The sequence below is a fragment of the Ranitomeya variabilis genome, chromosome 1 (genome assembly GCF_051348905.1).
Source record: "Ranitomeya variabilis isolate aRanVar5 chromosome 1, aRanVar5.hap1, whole genome shotgun sequence".
Taxonomy (NCBI): Eukaryota; Metazoa; Chordata; class Amphibia; order Anura; family Dendrobatidae; genus Ranitomeya; species Ranitomeya variabilis.
This window is the reverse complement of record NC_135232.1, coordinates 1,079,932,559-1,079,960,512: the sequence shown is the minus strand read 5'-3', so window position 1 is coordinate 1,079,960,512 and position 27,954 is coordinate 1,079,932,559. Positions and strand designations below refer to the sequence as shown.

Below are 27,954 nucleotides of genomic sequence, written 5' to 3'. Positions count from 1 at the left end.
CCTTCTTGGTCAAATGGCCCTTACACAGCCTGGAGGTGTGTTTGGGGTCATTGTCCTGTTGAAAAATAAATTATGGTCCAACTAAACGCAAACCGGATGGAATAGCATGCCGCTGCAAGATGCTGTGGTAGCCATGCTGGTTCAGTATGCCTTCAATATTGAATAAATCCCCAACAGTGTCACCAGTAAAGCACCCCCACACCATCATACCTCCTCCTCCATGCTTCACGGTGGGAACCAGGCATGTAGAGTCCATCCGTTCACCTTTTCTGCGTCGCACAAAGACACGGTGGTTGGAACCAAAGATCTCAAATTTGGACTCACCAGACCAAAGCACAGATTTCCACTGGTTTAATGTCCATTCCTTGTGTTCTTTAGCCCAAACAAGTCTCTTCTGCTTGTTGCCTGTCCTTAGCAGTGGTTTCCTAGCAGCTATTTTACCATGAAGGCCTGCTGCACAAAGTCTCCTCTTAACAGTTGTTGTAGAGATGTGTCTGCTGCTAGAACTCTGTGTGGCATTGACCTGGTCTCTAATCTGAGCTGCTGTTAACCTGTGATTTCTGAGGCTGGTGACTCTGATAAACTTATCCTCCGAAGCAGAGGTGACTCTTGGTCTTCCTTTCCTGGGGCGGTCCTCATGTGAGCCAGTTTCTTTGTAGCGCTTGATGGTTTCTGCAACTGCACTTGGGGACACTTTCAAAGTTAACACAATTTTTCGGACTGACTAACCTTAATTTCTTAAAGTAATGATGGCCACCCATTTTTCTTTACTTACGACTATCCACCTATCTGGTGTATCCACCAGACTTCTGCACAACACAACTGATGGTCCCAACCCCTATTTATAAGGCAAGAAATCCCACTTATTAAACCTGACAGGGAACACCTGTGAAGTGAAAACCATTTCAGGTGACTACCTCTTGAAGCTCATCAAGAGAATGCCAAAAGTGTGCAAAGCAGTCATCAATGCAAAAGGTGGCTACTTTTAAGAACCTAGAATATAAGACATAATTTCAGTTGTTTCACACTTTATTGTTAAGTATATCATTCCACATGTGTTAATTCATAGTTTTGATGCCTTCAGTGTGAATTTACAATTTTCATAGTCATGAAAATACAGAAAAATCTTTAAATGTGGTGTGTCCAAACTTTTGCTCTGTACTGTATATAGTATATATTGTCACAGAAAATGTTATATATATATTTATATATAATTTTATGCATAGATGCATATATAGAGATAAATATTATACATAATACATTATCTAAGAAGCTAAGTTCAATAATCCTCAAACAAAACAGAATCTGCTCATATCATTTAATCATCCAAAGTCTAAACCAAAAGACTGAGATGAGCTTATTGTGCTCTAAATATCCAGGAATCCATGTGCCGTATTACTGAAAATAATGAATGTCGACAGCTTTCTAGTATTATGATGGTTTATTCCCATTGAGATGTCTGTAAATCATAAATGTATAACTGTGTCAGGACTCTGAACATTTTTTATTACCTTTTTGTGCATTACTGCCCTTTTCCAAGATGGCGTCTTTGGTCTCATGTGCACTGTGTCTTCCTGCTATAAAACTCCACCCCAGCCTTCAGTCTGTGCTAGAGTATTCTGCCTTGCATCCAGCTCCTGACCTCTGGTGACTCCCTGGCTATATACCTGCTGTGGGTTTATCCTGCTACTCTGCTCTGAGTTCCTGCTGCATACACCAGTTCCAGTAATCCTCCTTCATCTGCTGCTCATGTTTGCTTCCATCTGCATTTGCTGGACATGTAAGCTGTTTCTGCTCTGCAAGAACCTGAGACTATTACCCAGACCTCCCTGGTTGAGCTAAGATATTATTTGAACTGCCTTATAAGCATGTCTATCTGTGTTTTGGACTAAGCAAGGACTTATTCGTGTCAAGTATCCTCAAGAATAATTGTGCTTCATAGACTTTCTGCGTGATTGCATTTTCCTCTAAAGTTTCCTATAGACTGCTGAGCTGCATTTGATATTTGCACCAAGTGTTGTGGACTTGAGTTTCTCTCTGCACCTGTTGAATCACCTTGTGATAATATAGACTTTACCACTTATAAAACTGTGTCCTGTAGTTGTCTTGTTCCACACAAAGAGTCTCCTGAGTTATCCCCTATAATTATTACAAACTGGCACATTCTGATGTTTGACTGTGCCTATTTACAGAGAGGTAGTGACAATAAATCATTGGTCACCTTTTTCACATTTTTCAGTTCAATGTTTTTTCCTTGCATATAAAAGTTAACCAAATTTTTGCAGCAGAGTAAATAGTCAAAAAATAAGAATAGGAGATCATAGGTATATGTATGTTGGGCATAATGTGGTTTGCAGTGTATGGGAGACACAATGTAGCTGGCACTTTACATATTGCCTGTCATTTTGAAGTGGAAATATGAATGAAACTTACGCTTCTCAAAGAGGTTCTGCATCAGCTGAGCTTTTAATAATAAGGAATAACACTGTATCTTCTGTTTCATACTATTAAAATATCAAATGCTACATCTTACATTAAGATTATTATATGTCCCCTATTCTGGGTCCATCCTGCTGTATATATGTCCCCTGTTCTGCCATGATTTTTAAATGCATACAAAAATAAAAAATTCTACTATCCTTTCACAGCTCCCACGACGTTGCGTCCTCTTCTGTAACCTGCGGTCTCGGGGTCAGGGGCTTCTTCCCTGTCCCTAATGCTAAGGGCGACCTAGCATGGCCTGTTCCCCAGATTACTTCTGATCATGAAGACACTAGGGCCACGTACTGTCATGTCGGACGCTGTTCAGACCAGGTCGTTCGACAGACAGCGGTAATTCCGCTTTTGACCACTATTTGCTCATTGGCATCGGCTAGGTTTTGTCCAGCTGTTCCAGGGTTAATTTACCTGATCCTTGGCTTGGAAGCTGGGCCATGCCCATGGCCTTTAAATAGTTCTCCGGATCATTGGGCGTCGCCGATTATAGCTTCTGTCTTGCGTTGTTATCTCGGTCTGGAGTGGAGAGCTGGTTGTTGGAGAATCGTTGCTGGTGGTGTATTTTCCTTTGTCTATTTACTCCTTCCTATATTTGTGTTTATTTTGCCCTGCACATTTATAGTGTATTCCTGAGTGACTGCGGCATGGTGTATATTTTCCTTTATCCTTGTCTGTGCTAACTGTGGGTATTGGTGTATTACATTCACTGGGTGGAGGGCGAAGGTTTTCAGCTTAGGGTTGTAACAGGAGGCAGGGTGAGGTTCGAGGCCTGGACATGCACACCATCAGTGTAAACTTCAGGTAGAGGGTCAGTCAGCATTTCCCTAGTCTGAGGGAAATTGCAGGGGCCCGGGTTATTAGCTCTCACCCACCTAGTCTCCCCGTGACATTATAATCAGCCCAACAAAAAAAAAAAAAAAAGGTTTCTTTTTTTTTTGTGTTTTGTCATGGATCCCATGACTTCCATAACCTGCCAGTTGGAGGCGCTGTCCCTACAGGTCACGGAGTTGAGGGGGGCAGTACAGCAACAGGGACTAGCAGTATCTAATGTGCAAGCTAGAGCGACAGAAAGAGTTGCTGAGCCTAAATTTCCTTTGCCTGAAAAATTTGCTGGGGAACGCAGTAAATTTGTTTCTTTTCGTGAAGCTTGCGAACTATATTTCCGTATGCGCCCGATCTCCTCGGGTAATGAGGCTCAGCGTGTGGGCCTGGTGTTGTCATTGTTAAGCGGGGATCCCCAAGCATGGGCGTTTTCTTTGCCATCTGATTCTGCTGCATTTGACTCTGTGGAGAGATTTTTTTCTTCTCTTGGGAAAATCTATGATGAACCTGACAGAATGGCTCTGGCAGAATCTAAGATATGCTCCATTCGCCAGGGGGAGCGAGTAGCAGAGGATTACTGTTCTGAATTCTGCCGCTGGGCGATCGATACCCAATGGAATGATCCAGCATTGCGGAGTCAGTTTATTCATGGGGTTTCTGGGAGGGTTAAAAAAGCCCTTCTGATGTACGAGACTCCTGCTTCTCTAGATTCCGAAATGAGTCTGGTTGTCCGCATTGATCGCCGTCTGCGTCAGGGAGTTGAACCAGATTACGGTTCGTGATCCATACCCGATGCCACTGATACCAGATTTGTTCAACCAGGTGGCGGGTGCTAAGTGGTTTACCGAGCGTCCGTGCGCCTATTTCTCCAAGAAACTGTCGTCCGCCGAACGGAACTACGATATCGGCAACAGGGAGTTGTTGGCAGTCAAATTGGCCTTTGAGGAATGGCGACACTTCTTGGAGGGGTCGGTACATCAAGTTACTGTTATTACCGATCATAAGAATCTGCTGTATTTGGAGTCAGCCAAGCGTCTGTCCCCCAGGCAGGCTCGCTGGGCATTGTTTTTCACGCGGTTCAATTTTGTTGTCACTTACAGACCGGGGTCTAAAAACACTAAGGCGGATGCTCTGTCCAGGTGTTTTCCGGGGGGTGAACCTCGGGAGGATCCAGTACCCATCCTCCAAAAGGGTGTTGTGGTTTCGGCTCTCACTACCGAGGTTGAGGCTGAGATTGCCGAGGCTCAGGAGGAGGTACCATCTGAGCTTCCCATCAACAAATCTTTTGTACCGCTTCATCTCCGCCTAAAGGTTTTGGCGGAGCATCATGATGCTGTCCTGGCTGGCCACCCAGGGGTTAGAGGTACCTTGGAGTTGGTGTCACGACGGTTTTGGTGGCCCAAGATCTGACAGGATGTGGTCTCATACGTGTCAGCTTGTACCATGTGCGCTAGGGCTAAGACGCCCCGCTCCCATCCTGTTGGCACACTACTTCCTCTTGAAGTACCTAGTAAGCCATGGACGGAAATCTCCATGGATTTCATCACTGATTTGCCCTCATCAGCTGGGAACACGGTCATCTTGGTGATTGTTGATCGGTTTTCAAAAATGTCGCACTTTGTGCCTTTGCCTTCGTTGCCTAACGCTAAGACTCTGGCTCAGGTATTTGTGCAGGAGGTGGTCAGACTTCATGGGGTTCCGTCTGACATCGTGTCTGATAGGGGGTCTCAGTTTGTGGCAAAATTTTGGAGAGCATTTTGCTCACGGCTGGGGATCAAGTTGTCTCATTCTTCGGCGTTCCATCCTCAGTCAAATGGTCAGACTGAGGGTATGAACCAAAATTTGGAACAGTACTTACGCTGCTTTGTCTCTGATAACCAGGAGGAGTGGTCTACCTTTCTTCCTTTGGCTGAGTTTGCCATCAATAATCACCACCAGGAGTCGTCTGGGGAGTCTCCATTTTTTTGTGTTTATGGGCTACATCCTCAATTTTGTACCTTGAGTCAGAGGGGCTCTTCCGGCGTTCCGGAGGAGGATCAGTTAGGAGCACAATTATCATCAGTCTGGAGGAGAGTTAAACAGCGCCTGTTGAGTGTGGGTGCTAGGTACAAACGTGTGGCTGACAGTAGGCGTGTGCCAGGTCCGGACCTGAGTGTGGATGACTGGGTGTGGTTGTCCACAAAAAACATAAGACTCAAAATACCATCCCTTAAATTGGGTCCACGGTTTATTGGTCCATTTAGGGTCACCGCCGTCATTAACCCAATAGCGTACCGATTGGAGCTCCCTACAGTGTATAAGATACACAACGTGTTCCACAGGTCTCTTCTAAAGAAGGTGGTGGGTTCTGTGGACGTGGCGCCTATGCCACCTCCAGTCTTGGTGGATGGTAATTTGGAGTTTGAAGTCTCCAAGGTGGTTGACTCTCGTGTAGTGCGTCGTACTTTACAGTACTTGGTACACTGGCGTGGTTATGGGCCTGAGGAGAGGTCCTGGGTACCTGCCTCGGATATTCATGCGGATCGGCTGGTCAGGTTTTTTCATCGTCGCCATCCAGACAAGCCGGGTCCTATAAGCCGTGAGGGCCCTGGGGTCCCTCGTAGAAGGCCGGGTACTGTCATGTCGGACGCTGTTCAGACCAGGTCGTTCGACAGACAGCTTTTGACCACTATTTGCTCATTGGCATCGGCTAGGTTTTGTCCAGCTGTTCCAGGGTTAATTTACCTGATCCTTGGCTTGAAAGCTGGGCCATGCCCATGGCCTTTAAATAGTTCTCCGGATCATTGGGCGTCGCCGATTATAGCTTCTGTCTTGCGTTGTTATCTCGGTCTGGAGTGGAGAGCTGGTTGTTGGAGAATCGTTGCTGGTGGTGTATTTTCCTTTGTCTATTTACTCCTTCCTATATTTGTGTTTATTTTGCCCTGCACATTTATAGTGTATTCCTGAGTGACTGCGGCGTGGTGTATATTTTCCTTTATCCTTGTCTGTGCTAATTGTGGGTATTGGTGTATTACATTCACTGGGTGGAGGTTTTCAGCTTAGGGTTGTAACAGGAGGCAGGGTGAGGTTCGAGGCCTGGACATGCACACCATCAGTGTAAACTTCAGGTAGAGGGTCAGTCAGCATTTCCCTAGTCTGAGGGAAATTGCAGGGGCCCGGGTTATTAGCTCTCACCCACCTAGTTCCCCCGTGACACGTACCTTGCCTTAGCTCCTGAATCCGCCATCAGTCTGTACCCTTCCCCCACCCAGGAAAGAGAGGAGTAGTAGTGTACCGTAATACACCAACCAGACTAACAAGGTAATATGAACAGGGGTAACAAAAAATACCAAGGGAATTATCACACACTTAAAACCTAGCAACAGTCAGAGATAAATCCACCAAATGCCTTCTCCAATAATAACCACCAACAACCTCCAGCGATGCAGCAAAAGCTAACTCTGACAATGAGTGCAAGCTAGGGCCTAGGTTATATATGCGATGGGAGTGGCTAACAGTGTACAGCTGAGAGCCTTGACACAGGAAAGATTCCAAAAGCTCTCAACTGAGCAGATTAACCCCTGGACTGCTAAAAGAAACTTACACAGTTTACTATGAAAGTGAAGTGCTTTTAAACAGTGCAGTAGTAGGAGAAATCAGATGCTGAATTCTTCTGCCTCTACTCTGTCATGGTAAACCCGTGATACCAGCGCAGCAACTAGAGACAGACAGTGCATGATGTCACTGCCATGCATAACCGGTGACTTGTACACCGATGTCAGCAGCTTGTATTGCAGTGCAGGGACCCGATGGGTCTCAGCATTGCAGTGCAGGGACCCGACAGGTCTCAGCATTGCAGTGCATTTCAGCTGATTGTGTATCATCGGACGCACAACCAGCTGGAAAATGCACTAGCGTTGGGGGGCCCCCTTCTCGCATGCACCCGGTCATGGTCACACCCTTTGAGATGATGCCCGTGCCTCTGGGTATCAAATTGAACGATAATGAAAAGCCCTTCAGTAGTGAGTAAGAAACTAGAGACAAGCCTCTAACAAGTGTTAGAAGCTTTAGCTTTTCTAACACTTGCCCTGCATTCCCTGCAGACAGCATTATATTCTTCTTTAGAAATGCCCACTCATTCCATTTGATACACATTTCTTTTTTTCTTTTTAGCAAGTATTTAAGTTGTGTTCATGCACCCTGGTTTCTTTAAATGCTTCCTATTCTTCCTTCTTCTCGGGCTTGTTACTTGTTATGCGGTGAGAATTTCATTTAGTAAAATCTCCCATCCTTCTTGGACATTTCTGTCCTTTAGAACATCCAGCCATTGGACCTTTCCTACCCTCTTTGAGTCCATTAAAATCTGCATATCTGAAGTCGAACCTTAAAATCGGAGACCTTGCAGGTCTTCCTCTTCTTGAAATCCAAAATTTGAGGATAGCATGATTGTTGCCTCTTAAATTCCCAGCCACCTTTACTTCCTCTACCATTTCTGCCCTGTTGGTAAGAATTACATCCAAGATTGCAGAACCTCTGTAACAACTCTGCTGGCATACTGCATGGCCTCCCATCCCCCACCTGCATTACACTCAAACTCACTTACTTCTCTGGGCCTTGTTGTGACTTCTCTCTGCTGCCAGCTCTATGCTGTGTGCCTTATGTCTGCTGTTTGCTCTGTGCATGCTCTGTCTGTGTGCATAGGGGGGCGGTGCTGGCAACTCCTGTTTCTTATAGAGACTGTGTGCACCTGGCTAAGGTGTCCCTGGCCAATCACCATTAGGCTTCCTGTATTTAAAACATCCCCACCCATTGGTGGGGGCCTGTGCAACTTACTCCCTCAGTCAGTTCTTAGCTGCTGAGGTGCCAGGCCCTGTCTCGCTTTCTCTCATGTCCGCCTCCCAGGGGGGCGTTGTACCCTGGTCTGTTTTCTGTGTAGCCACCCAGTGGGGCTTCGTACCCTGGCCTATGTCCGCCACCCAGAGGGGCGTCGTACCCTGGCTTGTGTCCATGTCTCTATGTCTTTGTGCCTAGTCTCGTTCCTGACTCTGTCTTAGTCTAGTCCCGTTCCTGTGTCCGTTTATATCCCTGTCTTGGTTTGTTTTTTCTGCTGTGAGTACTCTGTGTCTTGCTTTGCCCTGCTTTGCCCTCTGTGTCTTGCTTTGCTCTGCTTTTGGCTCCGATCTCTGCAACCTTGCTCTGCTCTCAGCTCTGCACTCTGTGGCTTTGCTCTCAGCTCTGCTCTCTGTAGCTTTGCTCTGTACTCGGACTTTGCTGTGCACTCTGTCACCCTGCTCTGTGGCTCCGCTCAGCTCTCGCTCTGCGGCTCCGCTTCTTGTGGTTCTACTTTGCGCCGCTCCTTGCGGTTCTACCTGGCTCCGCCTCCAGCTCTTGGCTCTGCCTCCTGCGTTTCTGCACTTGGCTCCGCCTCCAGCTCTTGGCTCCACCTCCTGCATTTCTGCACTTGGCTCCGCCTCCAGCTCTTGACTCCGCCTCTTGCGTTTCTGCACTTGGCTCCACCTCCAGCTCTTGGCTCCGCCTCCTGCGTTTCTGCACTTGGCTCCGCCTCCAGCTCTTGGCTCCGCCTCCTGCATTTCTACACTTGGCTCCGCCTCCTGTTCTTGGCTCCGCCTCCTGCGTTTCTGTTCTTGGCTCCTGTGCTTTCGCTCTGCATCCGCTCTTGTGGTCTTTCTCTACCTATTATTTAGTCCTCCTGTCTGAACAGGTTCTTACCTGTTCAACATACCTGCTTGCAGACCGGTCCCTACCGGTTCTTCCAGTGTACCAGTCTTGTCCGCCTGTCCTTCCAGAAAGCCACCCGTACCTGCCTGCCTACCAGAGAGCCAGCAGTGTCCGCCTGCCTGCCAGTGTCTCTGTTGTACCCATCTGTCTGCCAGAGTGCCAGCCATGCCCGCCTGTCTGCCAGAGTACCAGCAGTGCCCGCTTGCCTGTCTATGTTCCGTTCCCCAGTGGGATCAGCAGCCACAGCCAGACTCCACCGTGGAGTGGTACCTGGTAGCTTCCTATTGCACAAGTCTGACCTCACCATCGGAGGCTCCAGCGAACACCTAGGAAGCTACTTAGTTACGCCCCTTCCAGGGAAGTTTGGTCTGTGGTCCAGTGGGGCCACACCCCCGCACGCCCGCGCCAACCAGTCTCAGCGCGTGCGTGACAACCTCTTTTTCAATGTTCAATCATTCAATGATGTGTACAACAAATGTAGACATACAATTAATAAGTGTCCTGATGTGTATAAATGTGTGATTCTTCAGATTTTGTATTCTATGCCTGATGAAGAGAAGTGAGTAGTCTCGAAAGCTTGAAATTTGTTTACATCTTTTCAGTTAGCCATTAGGTGTCAACCACTAAGAACTCTCAAATCTAAATATTTTTCTATCTACTGGCTAACATCGTACAAAGATATATATCCTTCCTGCATTAATATGATAATTATGTTGAGAAGATTGTGCATTGTTTGCAATTTTCCACATGTTACATGTGCCACATTTGAAAAATCCTTTCAAAGTTAGTCAAGTATCATTTATCTCATTGCCTTTGTGAGAAAACTGGGAGAAAGGAAGCTACTCAGAGATGGAGTGCCAGGAGGAACAATCTCATACTGGTGTATTTGCCGGACCTCAGATTATTTGATCTGCACTGCCGAGGCGCTTTCAGTTCACCATAATTAAGAGTGCTATACGCACCAGAAACGTGTAGGTGCCGCAAAGCTGATTGTTGCATTTACTTGTGATGTCTCATCATCAATTTAATGCACTTTATTTAGGTTTCTAATTAGTGATGAGCGAATATACTCGTTACTCGAGATTTCTCGAGCATGCTCAGGGGTCCTCCGAGCATTTTTTGTGCTCGGAGATTTAGTTTTTCTTCCTTCAGCTGAATGATTTACATCTGTTAGCCAGCATAAGTACATGTGGGGATTCCCTAGCAACCAGGCAACCCCACATGTACTTATGCTGGCTAACAGATGTAAAACATTCAGCTGCGGCAAGAAAAACTAAATCTCCGGGCACTAAAAAATACTCGGAGGACACCCAAGCATGCTCGAGAAATCTCGAGTAACGAGTATATTCGCTCATCACTATTTGTAATTTTTACCCAGATTGAAGTTGATTCTCTCTGTATTTCTAGTTGAGAAAAAGTGTCACTTAAATACAAACTGACCGAAATAATTTTGGAGTAAGCTTGTTGCTGATAAGTGGAAGCTCTTACGCTTTTGTTACAGCACTTTAGTTATTGCCATTTTCACTCATGTCTGACAGTTTTCACTTTGGGTATGTGGCCCAATTGATCCCAATCAGCTCTCTAAATCTAGGAAGCATTTGCTTGTGTCTCTTACAACTGGTAAGAAATATCAACAATTGTTAAGAAGACAAAAGGGAAATGTAAAGGAAAGTATTTAGAGGGTCAATGCATGAAATGTTCAGTATGAGAGGAAATGAACTGGAAATACAAAGTAGTTTAATGTTCAAGCAGACATATCTAATTGCATACTATGTAATTCTACACCATTAATGCTGCAAAATTTGATTTATATCGCTCTTGCTTATTATTGCAACGAACTTTAAAAATAAACAGAACCAGAAAACAATCTTGCAGTGAATATCCACCTACGAATACCATTTTTCCAACTTAACACCTTAACCCCAGAGCTTTTTTCGGTTCTGCGTTTTCGTTTTTCGCTCCCCTCCTTCCCAGAGCCATAACTTTTTTATTTTTGCATCAATATGGCCATGTGAGGGCTTATTTTTTGCGGGACGAGTTGTACTTTTGAACGACACCATTGGTTTTGCCATGTTGTGTACTAAAAAATAGGAAAAAATGTCCAAGTGCGGTGAAATTGCAAAAAAAGTGCAATCCCACACTTGTTTTTGTTTGCCTTTTTTGCTAGGTTCACTAAATACTAAAACTGACCTGTCATTATGATTCTCCAGGTCATTACAAGTTCATAGACATCAAACATGTCTAGGTTCTTTTTTATCTAGGCGGTGAAAAAAAATTCCAAACTTTGCTAAAAAAACCCACAATTTTTCAATACCAGTTGTGTCTCATTTTTCATGATCTGGTGATGGGTTAGGGCTTATTTTTTGTGTGCTGAGCTGACGTTTTTAATGATACCATTTTGGTGCAGATAAGTTCTTTTGATCACCAGATATTGCATTTCAATGCAATGTCGTGGCGACCCAAAAAAATGTAATTCTGGCGTTTTGACTTTTTTATTGCTATGCCATTTTGCGATCAGGTTAATCCTTTTCTTTTATTGATAGATCGTGTGATTCTGAACTCGGCGATACCAAATATGTGTAGGTTTGATTTTTGTTGTTGTTTTATTTTGAATGGGGCGAATGGGGGGTTATTTGAACTTTTATATATTTTTTTATTTTTTTTTTCATATTTTTAAAAACCTTTTTTTTTACTTTTGGAATGCTTCAATACCCTCCATGTTAGGCTAGAAGCTGCCACAACTTGATCGGCTCTGCTACACAGAGGCGATGCTCAGATTGCCTCTATGTAGCAGAATTACAGACTTGCTATGAGCGCCGACCACAGGGTGGCGCTCATAGCAATCCGGCATCAACAACCATAAAGGCCTCAAGAAGACCTCTAGTTGTCATGCCGATGCACCGATGACTCTCGATTATGTGACGGGTCACCGGTGCGCGCATTTCCGGCTGGATGGCCGTAAGCGCTTGTTAAATGCCGTTGTCAGAGTTTGACAGTGGCATTTAACTAGTTAATAGCCGTGGGTGGGTCGCGATTCCACCCGCGCCTATTGTGGGCATATGTCAGCTCTTCAAAACAGCTTGAACAGTCTGTGTCGGGGTCCCAAACCAGTGGGACCAGAGTCCTGCTGACGCCTGAGAAAAATGTACTACGCGATGTCCCAACCAGGTTGAAGAAACTTGACTGTTCCTCTGGACTATTGGTGCTGTTGTGTTTGCCTGCAGGCCCAAAGAACTTGAACTCTTGGTTCAGGTATCCCAACCTAGTGGGATCAGGGTCATGCTGACCCATCAAGGAAGAGGACACTGCACACCCCTGGAAGAGAGACATGTCGCATTGTGTTTTATGCATTGGTATCTTGCAGATTGCCATAATGCTCGAAAACGACCATGTTAAAGAGGGGTGGAATGTAAGGGTGTCAACAGTGACAGTCATTTTCCTGCCCATGATGACAACAATCTAGCCACACCCAGGCCTGATTACTGCCACACCTGTTCTCAATCAAGAAATCACTTTAATAGGACCTGCCTGACAAAGTGAAGTAGAAGAAAAGAACTTCAAAAGCTAGACATCCTGCCGTGATCCAAAGAAATTCTGGATCAAATGAGAAACAATTCATAGATATCTATCAGTCTGGAAAAGGTTATAAAGCATTTTCTAAAGCTTTGGGACTCCAGAGAACCACAGTGAGAGCTGTTGTGAATTCCGTTCTCGGGCTCCCTCCTGTGGTCATGAGTGGTACTTCGGTGAGTTCTGTCCGTGGACTCCCTCTGGTGGCTGTGAGTGGAGCTGCTGGTTCTGAGATTCCTTCTCCAGCTGCCCTCGTTTAGGGCTAGGCTGGATTCTCTATTTAACTCCACTCAGATCGTTACTCCATGCCAGCTGTCAATGTTCTAGTACTGGTTCAGATCTCTCCTGGATCTTTCTGAGGACCTGTCTACTCCAGCACAAGCTAAGTTCCTGCTTGTTCATTTGTTACATATGGTTTTTCTTGCTAAGTTCTAGTCCAGCTTGCTATCATGAAACTACCTGGCTAGCTGGAAGTTCTGGGGGTGCAGAGTGGCACCACCGCATCGTGAGTCGGTGCGGGGGTATTTTTTGCACACTCTGCGTGGTTTTTGTAGCTTTTTGTGTTGACCGCAAAGATCCCTTTTCTATCCTCAATCTGTTTAGTTAGACTGGCCTCTCTTTGCTAAAACCTATTTCATCCTGTGTTTGTGATTTCCTCTTATCTCACAGTCAATACTTGTGGGGGGCTGCTTTTACCTTTGGGAAAATTTCTCTGAGGCAAGTGAGGCTTTGTTTCCTTTCTTTAGGGGTAGTTAGCTCTTAGGCTGTGAAGAGGCGTCTAGGCAGAGTCAGGCACGCTCCACGGCTATTTCTAGTTGTGTTGAAAGGAGTAGGGTTTGCGGTCAGCAGAGTTCCTATTTCCCCAGAGCTCGTCCCGATTCCGTGTTTAACTATCAGGTCATTCCTGGTGCACCTAACCACCAGGTCCAGAACAGAGAGCCATTAACCACAAGAGTCGCTGGCTTACCAAAATTACCCAAAGAGCTCAATAAAAACTCATCCAAGAGGTCACGAAACACCCCACAACAACATCCAAAGAACTACAGGCCTCACTTGCCTCAGTGAAGGTCCGTGTGCATGACTTCACCATAAGAAAGAGACTGGGCAAAAATGCCCTGTATGGCAGAGTTCCAAGATGAAAACCACTGCTGAGCAATATGAACATAAAGGCTCATTTCAGTTTTTCTGGAAAACATCTTGATGAACACCAAGAATTTTGGGAGACTACTCTGTGGACTGACGAGACAAAAGTTGAACTTTTTGGAAGAGGAATATCCCATTACATCTGTTGTAGAAGTGACACATCATTTCAGAAAAGGAACATCACACCAACAGGAAAATATTGTGGTAGTAGTGTGATGTCTGGGGCTGTTTTGCAGCTTCAGGAACTGGACGACTTGCTGTGGTAAATGGAACGATTAATTCTGCTGTCTACCAAAAAATCCTGAAGGAGAATGTCCATCCATCTGTTCATGACCTCAAGCTGAGGCGCACATGGGTTATGCAGCAGGACAATGATCAAAACACACCAGCAAGTCTATCTCAGAAAGACTTAGGAAAAACAAAAGTAAGACTTTAGAGTGGCCTAGTGAAAGTCCTGTCCTTAATCTGATTGAGATGCTGTGGCATAACCTCAAAACGGCGGTTCATTCTCGTAAACCCTCCAATGTGGCTGAACTACAACAATTCTGCAAAGATGAGTGGGCCAAAATTCCTCCAGAGTGTTGTAAAATACTCATTTCCAGTTATCACAAACACTTGATTGCAGTTGATGCTGCTAAGGGTGGCCCAACCAATTATTAGGTTTAGGGGGCAATCACTTTTTCACACAGAGCCTTGTAGGTTTGGATATCGTTTTCTCAAAACAATAAAGACCTTCATTTAAAAACTGCATTTTATCTTTACTTGTGTTATCTTTGTCTAATATTTAAATTTGTTTGGTGATCTGAAACATTTAAGTGTAACAAGCATGCAAAAGAGTAGAAAATATGGAATGTGGCAAACACTTATTCACACAATTGTATATCATGTAGCTTTAGGAAAGTAATGTTCAGTAATGCATAGTGTTTTAGTTAATTGTGCTGCAGTGTGGGTTTTGTAAAGGTAAGGCCTAGTGTGAGTAATGCACATTTCAGCACGAGCATAGGGTAAGCACATGACTAAGGGTGCTATGTCACCAGAAACGCGTAGATAGTGTTTTTAATTTTATTGTGCTGTTGTTTTATCCTCTATTTTTTTATATGAAGTGAATAAAGTACCAAGACTTTGCTTTTTCACCACCTCGTCGAGCTGGATTTTTTTCTATTTCCTATAGTGTAAAAGGCATTGTAAGCGTTATATGCTTAGTGCATAGTGTTAGGAGATAGTGACTGTTAAATAGGTGAAAGGTTAAGTCTGCCCAGCAGCAGACTGCTTGGGCAGACAGAGTAAAGAGACAGTTAATGTTTGGTCTAGCCCACAGTGGGAGGGGTTAAGGCCAGTAAAAGGGAACCGCTTCCTTGTTTAGTCAGTTAGTGAGAATGTCCATTACAGACACTAACAAGGTCAAGTTCGGGGTGCAGTGAGCTGATAGCAACGACAGCACGGTTTGTTCTGAGCAGTATGGGATCTTACAAAATTCTCTGCAGACATTACTGCACCATCCGGAGCCTAAGGCTCGATACAAGTGCTATGTAGAACACGTTAACCCCTTCCATACAGAGGCAGATAGACGTGGAACCGCATGATGTAAACTGAACGGATCTTGGAAATACTGCGTGGCCGGACAGTGTAGGGATAGTTTAGGCTGAACAAAAGGAAAACATGAAAATGTGCTGTGTTATGGCCCTAAGAGCGGAAAAGGTTGTGCCCAATACTACGTGTTTCTTTATGATGAAAATGGACAGTTACATAACCTTCTTTATTACAAAGCGAACTGGGTGTCCCCTATATATGTGCGGCTGTTCCCGAGGATGGAGACCAGAAGGCAGCAGAGGCCTGTGGCCTACAAGTGAGTGTAATGCACCCTACACGAGATAGCACACTGGGCCTGGGACATGATTTTCCTGTAAAGTGCCAGGGAATAATGGAACAGCAGCTCAACCATGGCTACAGACCTCTGGCATCTTACAAGAGCAGAAGATTACATTCTAGTCAGGGCCGTATTTGCCACTAGGCACTTGAGGGCATGTGCCTAGGGCGGGGACAATGCAGGGGGCGGCACCTGAGCAAGGGTTTTTTTTTTTTTTTTAATAAGTCCTGGGTCACCTCCCGACCAACCGCCCCCACGCCCCCCCCGGGCGCCCGCCCGCCCTTGAAGACGATACTCACCCTGCTCCAGAGATGCCTGTCTCGGCGTCTGTCTGCAGCTCGTCCTGAATGAGCGGTCACGTGGTACCGCTCATTAAGGTCATGAATATGCGCATATTCATGACCTTAATGAGTGGTATCACATGACCGCTCACGCAGGAAGAAGGTGCTGCGCCGGGAGTCGGGACAGAGCCAGAGAGATGTTGGCGTGGCTGCGCGGTGAGGGACAGGTGAGTATGAAGGACGGGGGGATGAAGGAGGACATAAGCCGACGACATGCAAGATGGGAGCAGGAGCGGGAGCGGGGGGGTGGAGAGATAAGCCATGCATACAGGGGGGGATATGAGCCATGCATACAGGGGGGATATGAGCCATGCATACAGGGGGGATATGAGCCATGCATACAGGGGGGGGGGACTATGAGCCATGCATACAGGAGGGGGGACAGAGGCGTAGCTAGGGTTTCAACTTAGGGGGGGCGAAACATCTGAGTGGGCCCCTAACCAGCTAACCGTGATTACAGCTACGGTTGCGCACTCTAGTTGTGAATATAGTGAAACCTCAGAATATGACCCTACTGTTATTGAAAATAAATCTATATACAAAAACGAACATTGACTTTACCGCCATATTGTGACCATATGCAACTTTGATGGTCACAATACTCTGAGTGCCCCTATAACAATAATGCTTAAGTGCCCACTTAACATTTAATAATGTCCCCTAAGTTCCCCCATGTACTGCTCCATTATACACAGTATGGTGAGCTTAAAGCTTCCCTATACACAGTCTAAGGCCCCCACAGCTCCCCTATACACAGTATGATGATTCTATAACTCCCCTATACACCGTATGATGTTCCCACTGCTCCCTTATTTACACAGTATGATGTTCCCACTGCTCCCCTATAGATAATATGAGCCCAATGCTCGCCTATACACAGTATAATGCTGACAGAACTCCACTATAGAAAGTATAATGCCCCCCAGAGCGCCCCTATATACAGTGTAATGGGCCAACAGCTCCCATATGCACAATATGCCTTCACAGTTTCCTATACACAGTATGATGGGCCCGCAGCTCCCGTCAAACAGTATGAGGTCCCCCACAGTTCCCCTGTACACAGTATGATGGGCCCACAGCTCCAAAAAACACAGTATGATGGGCCCACATTTTCCTTATACACAGTATGATGGGCCCGCAGCTCCCTTATACACAGTATCATGGGCTCGCAGCTCCCTTATACACAGTATGATGGGCTCGTAGCTCCCTTATACACAGTATGATGGACTCGCAGCTCCCTTATACACAGTATGATGGGCCCGCAGCTCCCTTATCACAGTATGATGAGCCCGCAGCTCCCTTATACACAGTATGTAGGGCCCGCAGCTTCCTTATACACAGTATGATTGGCCCGCAGCTCCCTTATACACAGTGTGATGGGCCCGCAGCTCCCCCTTATACACTGTCTGATGGGCCCGCAGCTCCCATACAAACAGTATGATGGACTCACAACTTCCTTATACATAGTTTGATTGGCCCGCAGCTCCCTTATACACAGTGTGATGGACCCGCAGCTCCCGTATACACAGTGTGATGGGCCCGCAGCTCCCTTATACACTGTCTGATGGGCCTGCACCTCCCGTACAAACAGTATGATGGACTCACAACTTCCTTATACATAGTATGATTGGCCCGCAGCTCCCTTATACATAGTATGATTGGCCCGCAGCTCCCGTATACACAGTATGATGGACCCGCAGCTCCCTTATACACAGTATGATGGGCCCGCAGCTACCTTATACACAGTATGATGGGCCCGCAGCTCCCGTATACACAGTATGAAGGGCCCCCAGCTCCCTTATACACAGTATGATGGGCCCACAGCTCCCTTATACACAGTATGATGGACTCACAGCTTCCTTATATACAGTATGATGGACCCGCAGCTCCCTTATACACAGTATGATTGGCCCGCAGCTCCCTTATACACAGTGTGATGGACCTGCAGCTCCCTTATACACAGTATGATGGGCCCACAGCTCCCGTGTACATAGTATGATGGACTCACAGCTCCCTTATACACAGTATGATGGGCCCGCAGCTCCCTTATACACAGTGTGATGGGCCCGCAGCTTCCTTATACACAGTGTGATGGACCCGCAGCTCCCTTATACACAGTGTGATGGACCCGCAGCTCCCTTATACACAGTGTGATGGACCCGCAGCTCCCTTATACACAGTGTGATGGACCCGCAGCTCCCTTATACACTGTCTGATGGGCCTGCAGCTCCCGTACAAACAGTATGATGGACTCACAACTTCCTTATACATAGTATGATTGGCCCGCAGCTCCCTTATACATAGTATGATTGGCCCGCAGCTCCCGTATACACAGTATGATTGGCCCGCAGCTCCCTTATACATAGTATGATTGGTGTCATGAATCCCCAATGGCTAGGGATAGCACAGGACAAGCAAAGTACAATAAATATCGGACGAGCTCTAGGGTGATGGAACCTGGGCTGACCGCTGCCCTACGCCTGACAAACGCAACTAGAGATAGCCAGGGAGCGTGCCTACGTTGGTTCTAGACGCCACGCACCAGCCTAAGAGCTAACTAGTACTGCAGAGAAAACAAGACCTCACTTGCCTCCAGAGGAACGAACCCCAAAAGATATAGTTGCCCCCCACATGTATTGACGGTGAAATGAGAGGAAGGCACACACACAGAGATGATGTATATAGCTTTAGCAAATTGAGGCCCGCTGTAAACTAGAAAGCAGAATGATACAAAAGGGGACTGAGCGGTCAGCAAAAAACCCTAATCAAAAAAACCATCCTGAGATTACAAGAACCCATGTGCCAACTCATGGCACATGGGGAGAACCTCAGTCCACTAGAGCTACCAGCAAGCATTAAGACATAATAAGCAAGCTGGACAAAAAAACCAAACAACTGAAAATCAGCACTTAGCTTATCCTGAAAGATCTGGGAGCAGGTAGGCAGGAACCAAACAGAGCACATCTGAACACATTGATAGCCGGCAAGGGAAATGACAGAAAGGCCAGGTAAAATAGGAAACACCCAGCCTCTGATGGACAGGTGGAAACCAAAGGCCGCAACCCACCAAAGTCACCCAGTACCAGCAGTAACCACCAGAGGGAGCCCACAAACAGAATCCACAACAGATTGGCCCGCAGCTCCCGTATACACAGTATGATGGACCCGCAGCTCCCTTATACACAGTATGATGGGCCCGCAGCTACCTTATACACAGTATGATGGGCCCGCAGCTCCCTTATACATAGTATGATTGGCCCACAGCTACCTTATACACAGTATGATGGGCCCGCAGCTCCCTTATACATAGTATGATTGGCCCACAGCTACCTTATACACAGTATGATGGGCCCACAGCTCCCTTATACATAGTATGATTGGCCCGCAGCTCCCGTATACACAGTATGATGGACCCGCAGCTCCCTTATACACAGTATGATGGGCCCGCAGCTACCTTATACACAGTATGATGGGCCCGCAGCTCCCGTATACACAGTATGATGGACCCGCAGCTCCCTTATACACAGTATGATGGACTCACAGCTTCCTTATACACAGTATGATTGGCCTGCAGCTCCCTTATACACAGTATGATGGGCCCGCAGCTCCCTGTCATGATTTGGATGCCCCGGTCATTTACTCATTCTCCGGCGTATTCACTATTTTGTGGCACTGCTGCAGTGCCGCTGCTCAAACTTGTGAGCGCAGCTTCTGACAGGCCAGAAGTTAGAAGCTATGTCACAGGCGCTCAATGTAAGACTATGAGGCTATGTGCACTTGTTGCGGATTTACTGCGGATTTCCTGTGTTTTTTGTGCAGATTTCACCTGCGTTTTACTACCTGCAGAATCCTATACAGGAGCAGGTGTAAAACGCTGCAGAATCCGCAAATAGAATTGACATGCTGCAGAAAATAAAACGCAGCGTTTCTGTGCGGTATTTTCCGCATCATGGGCACTGCGGATTTGGTTTTCCATAGGTTTAAATGGCACTGTAAACCAGATGGAAAACTGCTGCAGATCCGCAGCGGCCAATCAGCAACGTGTGCACATAGCCTGAGAGTGAGAAAGAGGCCAGAACGAGGCTCCCACAGACTCACACTGATTAGTGACCTCTGTGCTGCTCCATGAAACACTGGAGCCTCGGACAGGTCACAAACTGCAGGAGACAGAGCCGAGCGGAGACTAAAACAGATGAAAACGCCAGAAGGTGAGTATCAGACAGGGGGCAGGGGACGTGGATTTTCAGCACCGCTCCAGCAATGAAATAAAAAATAATGCCGGAGTGGTGCTGTAAATGTGATGCAGCTCTTGGTTACTGTATGGGGGCTCCTTATACTAATACTCATAAAAGACCCAGGTGGTCCGTATCAAAAGCCCCCCCACCCCATCTCCAGCCTCCCCAGACAGCAAATATTACATGAAAGATAATTAGAACCACTGCGCTACCCAAAAGCAACAGGACGAGCAAAAAACTTGACTTACTTGGTAAAGAATCAGTTATTGAGTATAAGAGCCACTTGTTCCCTTAGAAGCGGAATAAAACCTGATTGTAGTATATTACTGAAAGGAATGACATAAAGTCAATGGGATAGATATGAATAAAATAGTGCAAATAGATAATAGAGGATATTGTATACACACTTACTTATTAGATGAAGCTGCTATGTGCTATACTATGAGGTGTTCCTATGTGGATACTGATAATAATCCTTCCACAGGCTTAGAAAATGTTTCTGAGGAGAAATAGTGTATTACGTATTATAGGACATAAACATACAACCTCAACCTAATATTAATAACGATTCAAACCACTCACTGCTTATGTGGAGGTCTGGCGGCTGCACCTGTAGTGTTTGCTTGCCGCAGTGTGGTGAACCGGTGCTAATAAGGAGAGGGATAAAATAATAGACACTCTATTGTAATGTAAACGATCTGTCCTAGAACTTTAAAAGAACTGGCGATGTCAAAGAATTAAGTTGTCCGTTCACTCACCATATACTTGCTGGGGTCAGCGCTTCTAAGTGTAGCTGTTAGCGTTAATTACGTCCGGCAATTGGTGGTGCAGGGTAATGTCAGGGGTTTCCTGCAGAAGCGCGTTCTAGCGAGAGCGCAGGAGCGCGGGAGAACACCAGCGCCTCGCGTGCCCCGGCCGGAAGCAACGCTGAGGACGCGGCGGTGAATTGGGGGCGGAGCTGTTGTGACGTCACACAGAGTAAGGACGGGAGCGTGGTGGAGACAAGCTGCCTACGCGTTTCGAGGGTTAACTTCCCTCTTCGTCAGGGCTATGTCTCCACTATAGGGATCCGTCCTTAAATAGTCGCCTGATTGCTAGATAATCACCCTTTGGAACCCGTGATTGTTAATTGGCACCATGATTAAAGCTAATTGCTCGCATTTTAGTGATCCCTGATTATCAATTAACCCGATGGTTTGGGCTAAAATGACGGATAATGGGTTATTATTAAATGCTGTCTATCCATCATTATAGGATGGAATAGTAAAAGGAACCCAGGGCTCTGTATAATCATAAACCATAGATACTCCTACATATATCATTAGGTATTTACATAGATGCTAAAAAGACCTTTATTGATTCATAAATTACAAACTGCTATGCTAAAAAAACCCTTATTGATTCATAAATTAAAAACTGCTATGCTTGGAATAGATATAGATAATATAAAAGTTTAAAATTATTATTTTTTTTTTTTTTTTTTTTTTTAATGATAAAAACAAACCAAAAATCTATAAAAATATATAAATATATAAGAATAGTATATAATAAAAAATAGAGATAACTGAATGTCACATCTAGCCATCCCCTATATTGAAACCTAAGGGGATTAGCAAGATTTAGATGTGAATAAAAATTGTTTTGTAGTCCTAACAATAATTATGTAGATGACTCCTGAAAAACTGGTATAAAAAATATATATATTTATGATGTATGACTAAAAATGTATAATAGTAATAGTCTCCAATCACACAATTCGCCTGCATATCTCCGTCACTATGTGTAATGAGGTTATAAGGAAGGGGGGGGGTTTTTTTAAAAAGCATATAGTTCTATTTCTTGGTTTAGGCCAGTCGGAGCCAGACTGTCTAAGGTAAATATCCATCTGGACTCCACCCGAGACATGGCTTTAATATAGTCCCCCCCTCGAGAATTGCGTGGGACCACTTGAATGCCCCAAAAGGATGTTCCATAGATGGAGTGATTATGTTGTTCCAAATAATGTCAAGATAATGGATGTCCTATGAACCCCTTACTGATGTTATTAAAATGTTCATTAATCCTATCCAACAATCTTCTTTTTGTACGACCTACATAGATCTTTCCACACGGGCATTTTAATATATAGATGACCCCTGTCAGTGGCGTAACTACAAAGTTATGGGCCCCGGTGCGAACTTCCAAATGGGGCCCCCCCCCTACCCCCCCACCTTCCCCCGCCCCCACAACCCCCCCACCTTCCCCCGCCCCGCTTCCCCTAGATACGCCTCGGACTGTTGCAGGAATCTCCTGCACTGCAACATGGTGTTGGGTGCCAGCACAGCCCGCACAGTGGTATATCCAGCACAGACCGCACAGTGGTATATCCAGCACAGACCGCACAGTGGTATATCCAGCACAGCCCGCACAGTGGTATATCCAGCACAGCCCGCACAGTGGTATATCCAGCACAGCCCGCACAGTGGTATATACAGCACAGCCCGCACAGTGGTATATCCAGCACAGCCCGCACAGGGGTATATACAGCACAGCCCGCACAGGGGTATATCCAGCACAGCCCGCACAGGGGTATATACAGCACAGCCCGCACAGGGGTATATACAGCACAGCCAGCACAGGGGGTATATACAGCACAGCCCTCACAGTGGTATATCCAGCACAGCCCGCACAGTGGTATATAGAGCACAGCCCGCACAGTGGTATATACAGCAGAGCCCGCACAGGGGTATATACAGCACAGCCCGCACAGGGGTATATACAGCACAGCCAGCACAGGGGGTATATCCAGCACAGCCCTCACAGTGGTATATCCAGCACAGCCCGCACAGTGGTATATAGAGCACAGCCCGCACAGTGGTACATACAGCAGAGCCCGCACAGTGGTATATACAGCAGAGCCCGCACAGTGGTATATACAGCACAGCCCGCACAGTGGTATATACAGCACAGCCCGCACAGTGGTATATACAGCACAGCCCGCACAGTGGTATATCCAGCACAGCCCACACAGTGGTATATACAGCAGAGCCCGCACAGGGATATATAGAGCACAGCCCGCACAGTGGTATATCCAGCAGAGCCCGCACAGTGGTATATCCAGCAGAGCCCGCACAGTGGTATATACAGCACAGCCCGCACAGTGGTATATCCAGCAGAGCCCGCACAGTGGTATATACAGCACAGCCCGCACAGTGGTATATACAGCACAGCCCGCACAGTGGTATATACAGCACAGCCCGCACAGTGGTATATACAGCAGAGCCCGCACAGTGGTATATACAGCACAGCCCGCACAGTGGTATATACAGCACAGCCCGCACAGTGGTATATACAGCAGAGCCCGCACAGTGGTATATACAGCAGAGCCCGCACAGTGGTATATACAGCACAGCCCGCACAGTGGTATATACAGCACAGCCCGCACAGTGGTATATACAGCAGAGCCTGCACAGTGGTATATAGAGCACAGCCCGCACAGTGGTATATAGAGCACAGCCCGCACAGTGGTATATAGAGCACAGCCCGCACAGTGTTATATACAGCAGAGCCCGCACAGTGGTATATAGAGCAGAGCCCGCACAGTGTTATATACAGCAGAGCCCGCACAGTGGTATATACAGCACAGCCCGCACAGTGGTATATACAGCACAGCCCGCACAGTGGTATATACCGCACAGCCCGCACAGTGTTATATACAGCAGAGCCCGCACAGTGGTATATACAGCACAGCCCGCACAGTGTTATATACAGCAGAGCCCGCACAGTGGTATATAGAGCAGAGCCCGCACAGTGTTATATACAGCAGAGCCCGCACAGGGGTATATACCGCACAGCCAGCACAGGGGTATATACAGCACAGCCAGCACAGGGGTATATACCGCACAGCCCACATCACATCTCATCTCCCCCCCCCCCCGATAATGGCCCCACAGTCCGGTTAAAAAGAAAAAAAAAAAAAAAACTCTCCTCACCTTTCCTTTTGCCCGCGCTGCTCCTGGCGGCTGCAGTCTGCCCAGGACACTGCAGGTGCGCGATGATATGACGTCATCGCGCACCCGCAGTGTACTGTCAGAGGCAGAGCGGGGAATGATGGGAGAGGGGGCGTCAGCAGACGCTCTCTCCTCCATCATTGCATTGAACTATACCGGTGTCATAGACGCCGGTATAGTTAAATGCGGCGGCGGCGGCGGCACTGGGGGGGGTTCCGGGGGAGGAACAGTGCAGCGGCCCACTACTGGCATCGGCTCTTCTGGCATTTGCCAGAAGTGCCCGATGGCCAGCCTGGCCCTGCTCAGACCTGCCTGCCCGGGGCCCCTGACCTGCGGGGCCCGGTCGCAATGGCGACCGCTACGACCGCGGTAGTTACGCCCCTGACCCCTGTGGTCTGACAAGTGATATAGTCATGGATAAGGTATTCATTTATTTCATTAGCATTCCTAAAACTGGTGCGAATCATTTTCTTGCTAGAGACTTGTCTACAGCATGTGCATTTTCCACATGACATGAAACCTTGTAGTTTCACTTTAGGATCAGTTAGACATGTCTGTTTTTTAGGGTTTTTTGTGGGAAGTACAGATTTCGTGGTTGGTGCAAGTAAGAGTCCCAAGTTTTGTGCTTTGGTATAAACAAATTTGGGTTTTGTAGGTAACAGATCGCCAATGCACTTGTCCCCTTTCAAGATGGGCCAGTGCTTGTGGATAATGTTTATGAAACGTCTATGGCCTGAATGAAATTGCGTTATTATAAGGACTTGCCCTATTTGTTCTTGTATAGTGGGGGGATTACAGGTGGCTGTGGTTCTGTGAATTAAGGAGTCCCTTGGCACGGTTTCTACTTCCGTTTTTGTTTTATTAAGAGTGGATATGTCATAACCTTTTTCCTCAAATTGTGCTAACAAGTAGTCACTTTCCCTACGATAATCCTCAACTTCTGTACAATTCCTTCTGATTCTCAGAAATTGGCTTTTTGGGATATTAGAAAGCCAGACTGGCAAGTGACAGCTGCTAACATGAATGTAGCTGTTTGAGTCCACTTGTTTGTGGAAGCCCTTAGTGATTAACTTGTTCTGTTCTACACAGATAGTTAGGTCCAAAAAATTAACACTAGTATGACTAATAGTGGGCGTGAACTCCAGGCCATAGTTATTGGAGTTGAGACTGGAAATAAAAATTTGTAGGTCTGTTAATGAACCATTCCAAATAAAGAGGATGTCATCTATAAAGCGGTGCCAAATTTGAAGGCCTTTTCGAAGATGACCATTCTCATAGATGCACTCGAGCTCCCACTTTCCTACATATAGGTTTGCGAAACTAGGCGCGAACCGCGTACCCATAGCGGTCCCGTGAGTTTGCAGATAATACTATTTTTCATATAGGAAATAGTTATGTTTGAGAATGAACTCAATGCCCTCAATTATAAACTGGATTTGTGTGTTCTTGTAGGTACCTAGGTTGTTAAGAAAAAATTCTGCCGATTGACACCCCTTTAATGGATCAATTACAGTATAGAGGGACTTGATGTCCAGAGTTCCCAGGATGAGGCCGCTCCTCCATTCTATTGTTTCCAGAATCTGTAGAGTGTGTGTGGTGTCCTTTAAGTATGCAGGCAGCAATGGCATACATTTTTGTAGATGAGTGTCCACGTACCTGGATAGGTTGGCTGTTAAACAGTTTATACCCGATATGATAGGTCTTCCTGGTGGGTTGTCTGTACTCTTGTGTATTTTAGGAATATGGTAAAATATGGCTGTAGATGGGGTTCTGTTGTTTATAAACTGGTATTCTTTTTTATTTAAGACACCTATAGTTTTCCCTTTTATAGCCAGTGTGTTGAGTTCTTTCATAAATTTTGATGTGGGATCAAATGTCATTTTTTTATATGTTACTGTGTCACCCAACAGGTTTAGGGATTCATTGTGGTACTTCATATAATCCATTACGACAATACCGCCCCCCTTATCCTCCGGGCGGATTATAATATTGTTGTTCTCCTGTAATTGAATAATGGCATTTCTTTCGCTAGGGTTTAAGTTATGTGGAGCATATTTGGAATTCCTTTTGTGCATTTTTTTGATATCTGTAGTTACCATAGTTTCGAAGGCCCGAAATGAATTAGAGTATTCATTAAGAGGATTGAACATGGATGGACAGGCTAAATTAGTATGGACATACTCCATGGGTAACTGATTCAGAGTAGTAGTGGCAGTCCCTGGGTTATTATTGCTCTTTTTAAGAAAGTATTTTTTGAGAGCTAGATTTCGTAGGAATTATTTTATGCTTATATAAAGGTTGAAGGGTTTGGCTCTAGCCGTCGCTGCGAATTTTAAACCTTTTTGTAAGAGTGTTTGCTCATTTTGTGTCAATATATATGAACTGAGATTGAATATCTTTTGGGTACTAGTGGTTGTTGGTTTACTTATTTTCTTTTGGGAGAGTGCCCCTCCTCTCTTACCTCTTTTGGTCTTGCGCCTAGTGCCCGAAAAAAATCCTTATTTGTACTTGTATTTGGTTTGGGTCTTAGCGTTTTTTTGTTGTTATTGTTCCTATTACTGGTGGTATTACTATGGATGCCATTCAGAGATTTGGCGGTTGGATTACCATAATTACTACCTTGTGTTTTTTTATTGTTTATTGGATTCGATTGTTTGGTAAAAAATGTCCGCACTTGTTTTTGTTTGATGGGTTCTCCCCTGTGTGGAGGTCGGCTGGTACTTGTAGGGGTAGAGACCTCCCAACTATCATTATTGGCTGGTTCTCCATCATGTACAGATAGCTGAGCATATCTATTAGAGGTAGAAATGCTCATTGGTTCTAGGCTCAGTTGGTCCTGCCTTATTGCAGTCTGTATGTTATTGTGGGAGTCATTAATAATCTCTCCCTCTCTTATGGATGTAGTAGACTGGGTTCTGCCATTAGTGCGAACCGATACCGGGGTATATTGTGTGGAATTAGAGTATGTAGAGAAGATGATGGAGGTATCCATAGAATTATGTGCTGGGGTCAAATTGTATTCATCGAGGGTGACATAGTTCCTTGAGTTGGAAGCGGGTGTCCCGGGTTCATTGAGTGTTGTTGTTCTAGGGGTATTGTTTATAGGGATATTGTCCCTTGCAAACTTCCTCAATTTTTTGGAAATTATTTCTTTTTCTCTCTCCTTCAATCTACACATGATGTTAGCAGTAAGATCCTGGATACCATCCAGGTGATTGAAATTATTCAATTGCCCAAATAAAGTACTTATTAGATCGCTAGTTTTGCTGAGATTAGACTTCCGTTTATTAATTATAAATTGTAAAACCTGGTTGGAAAAGTGCAAGAATAGGTTATCCCATTCCTGCTGGATATCGGGGTCACCGAAATCACCAGCTAGTGTTTTGTAGATCACCAAGCCTCTAGGGACTATGCCTCTTTGTGCATACTTCTCCAATGAGGCAATTTCCCATAGATCTCTCATTTCATTGATTAGTTGTTTTTCTAATGATTTTAATAGGTTTCTGGCTTGATCGAGCTCATTGGTTGTATCTCTATGGTGTACAAATTGTTTTTGGATAAATGTGCGTCTGAATTCCCTATCCTTTCTTAAGGCATCTATAGCCATGGTGAGGCTGCCAAAGTATACTAGCACAGATAGAAGAAAAAGGATTAATATAAAGTCTGTATACTGGCGCCTGATCACCTGAAAGGGTAGAATAGAGTGCCATGACAGATAATTAGAACCACTGCGCTACCCAAAAGCAACAGGACGAGCAAAAAACTTGACTTAC

The 27,954-nt window shown here is 45.7% G+C and overlaps 1 long non-coding RNA gene across 1 annotated transcript; it reads right to left on the bottom strand.

Moving 5' to 3' along the window:
• Positions 1-20,489: 20,489 nt before the first annotated feature.
• LOC143788253 (uncharacterized) lies at positions 20,490-20,841 on the bottom strand. The gene is made up of 3 exons (XR_013218589.1): positions 20,775-20,841; positions 20,604-20,691; positions 20,490-20,518 (listed from the first exon to the last, which is right to left on the bottom strand). It is a non-coding gene; the product is annotated as an uncharacterized LOC143788253 (long non-coding RNA).
• Positions 20,842-27,954: the final 7,113 nt, after the last annotated feature.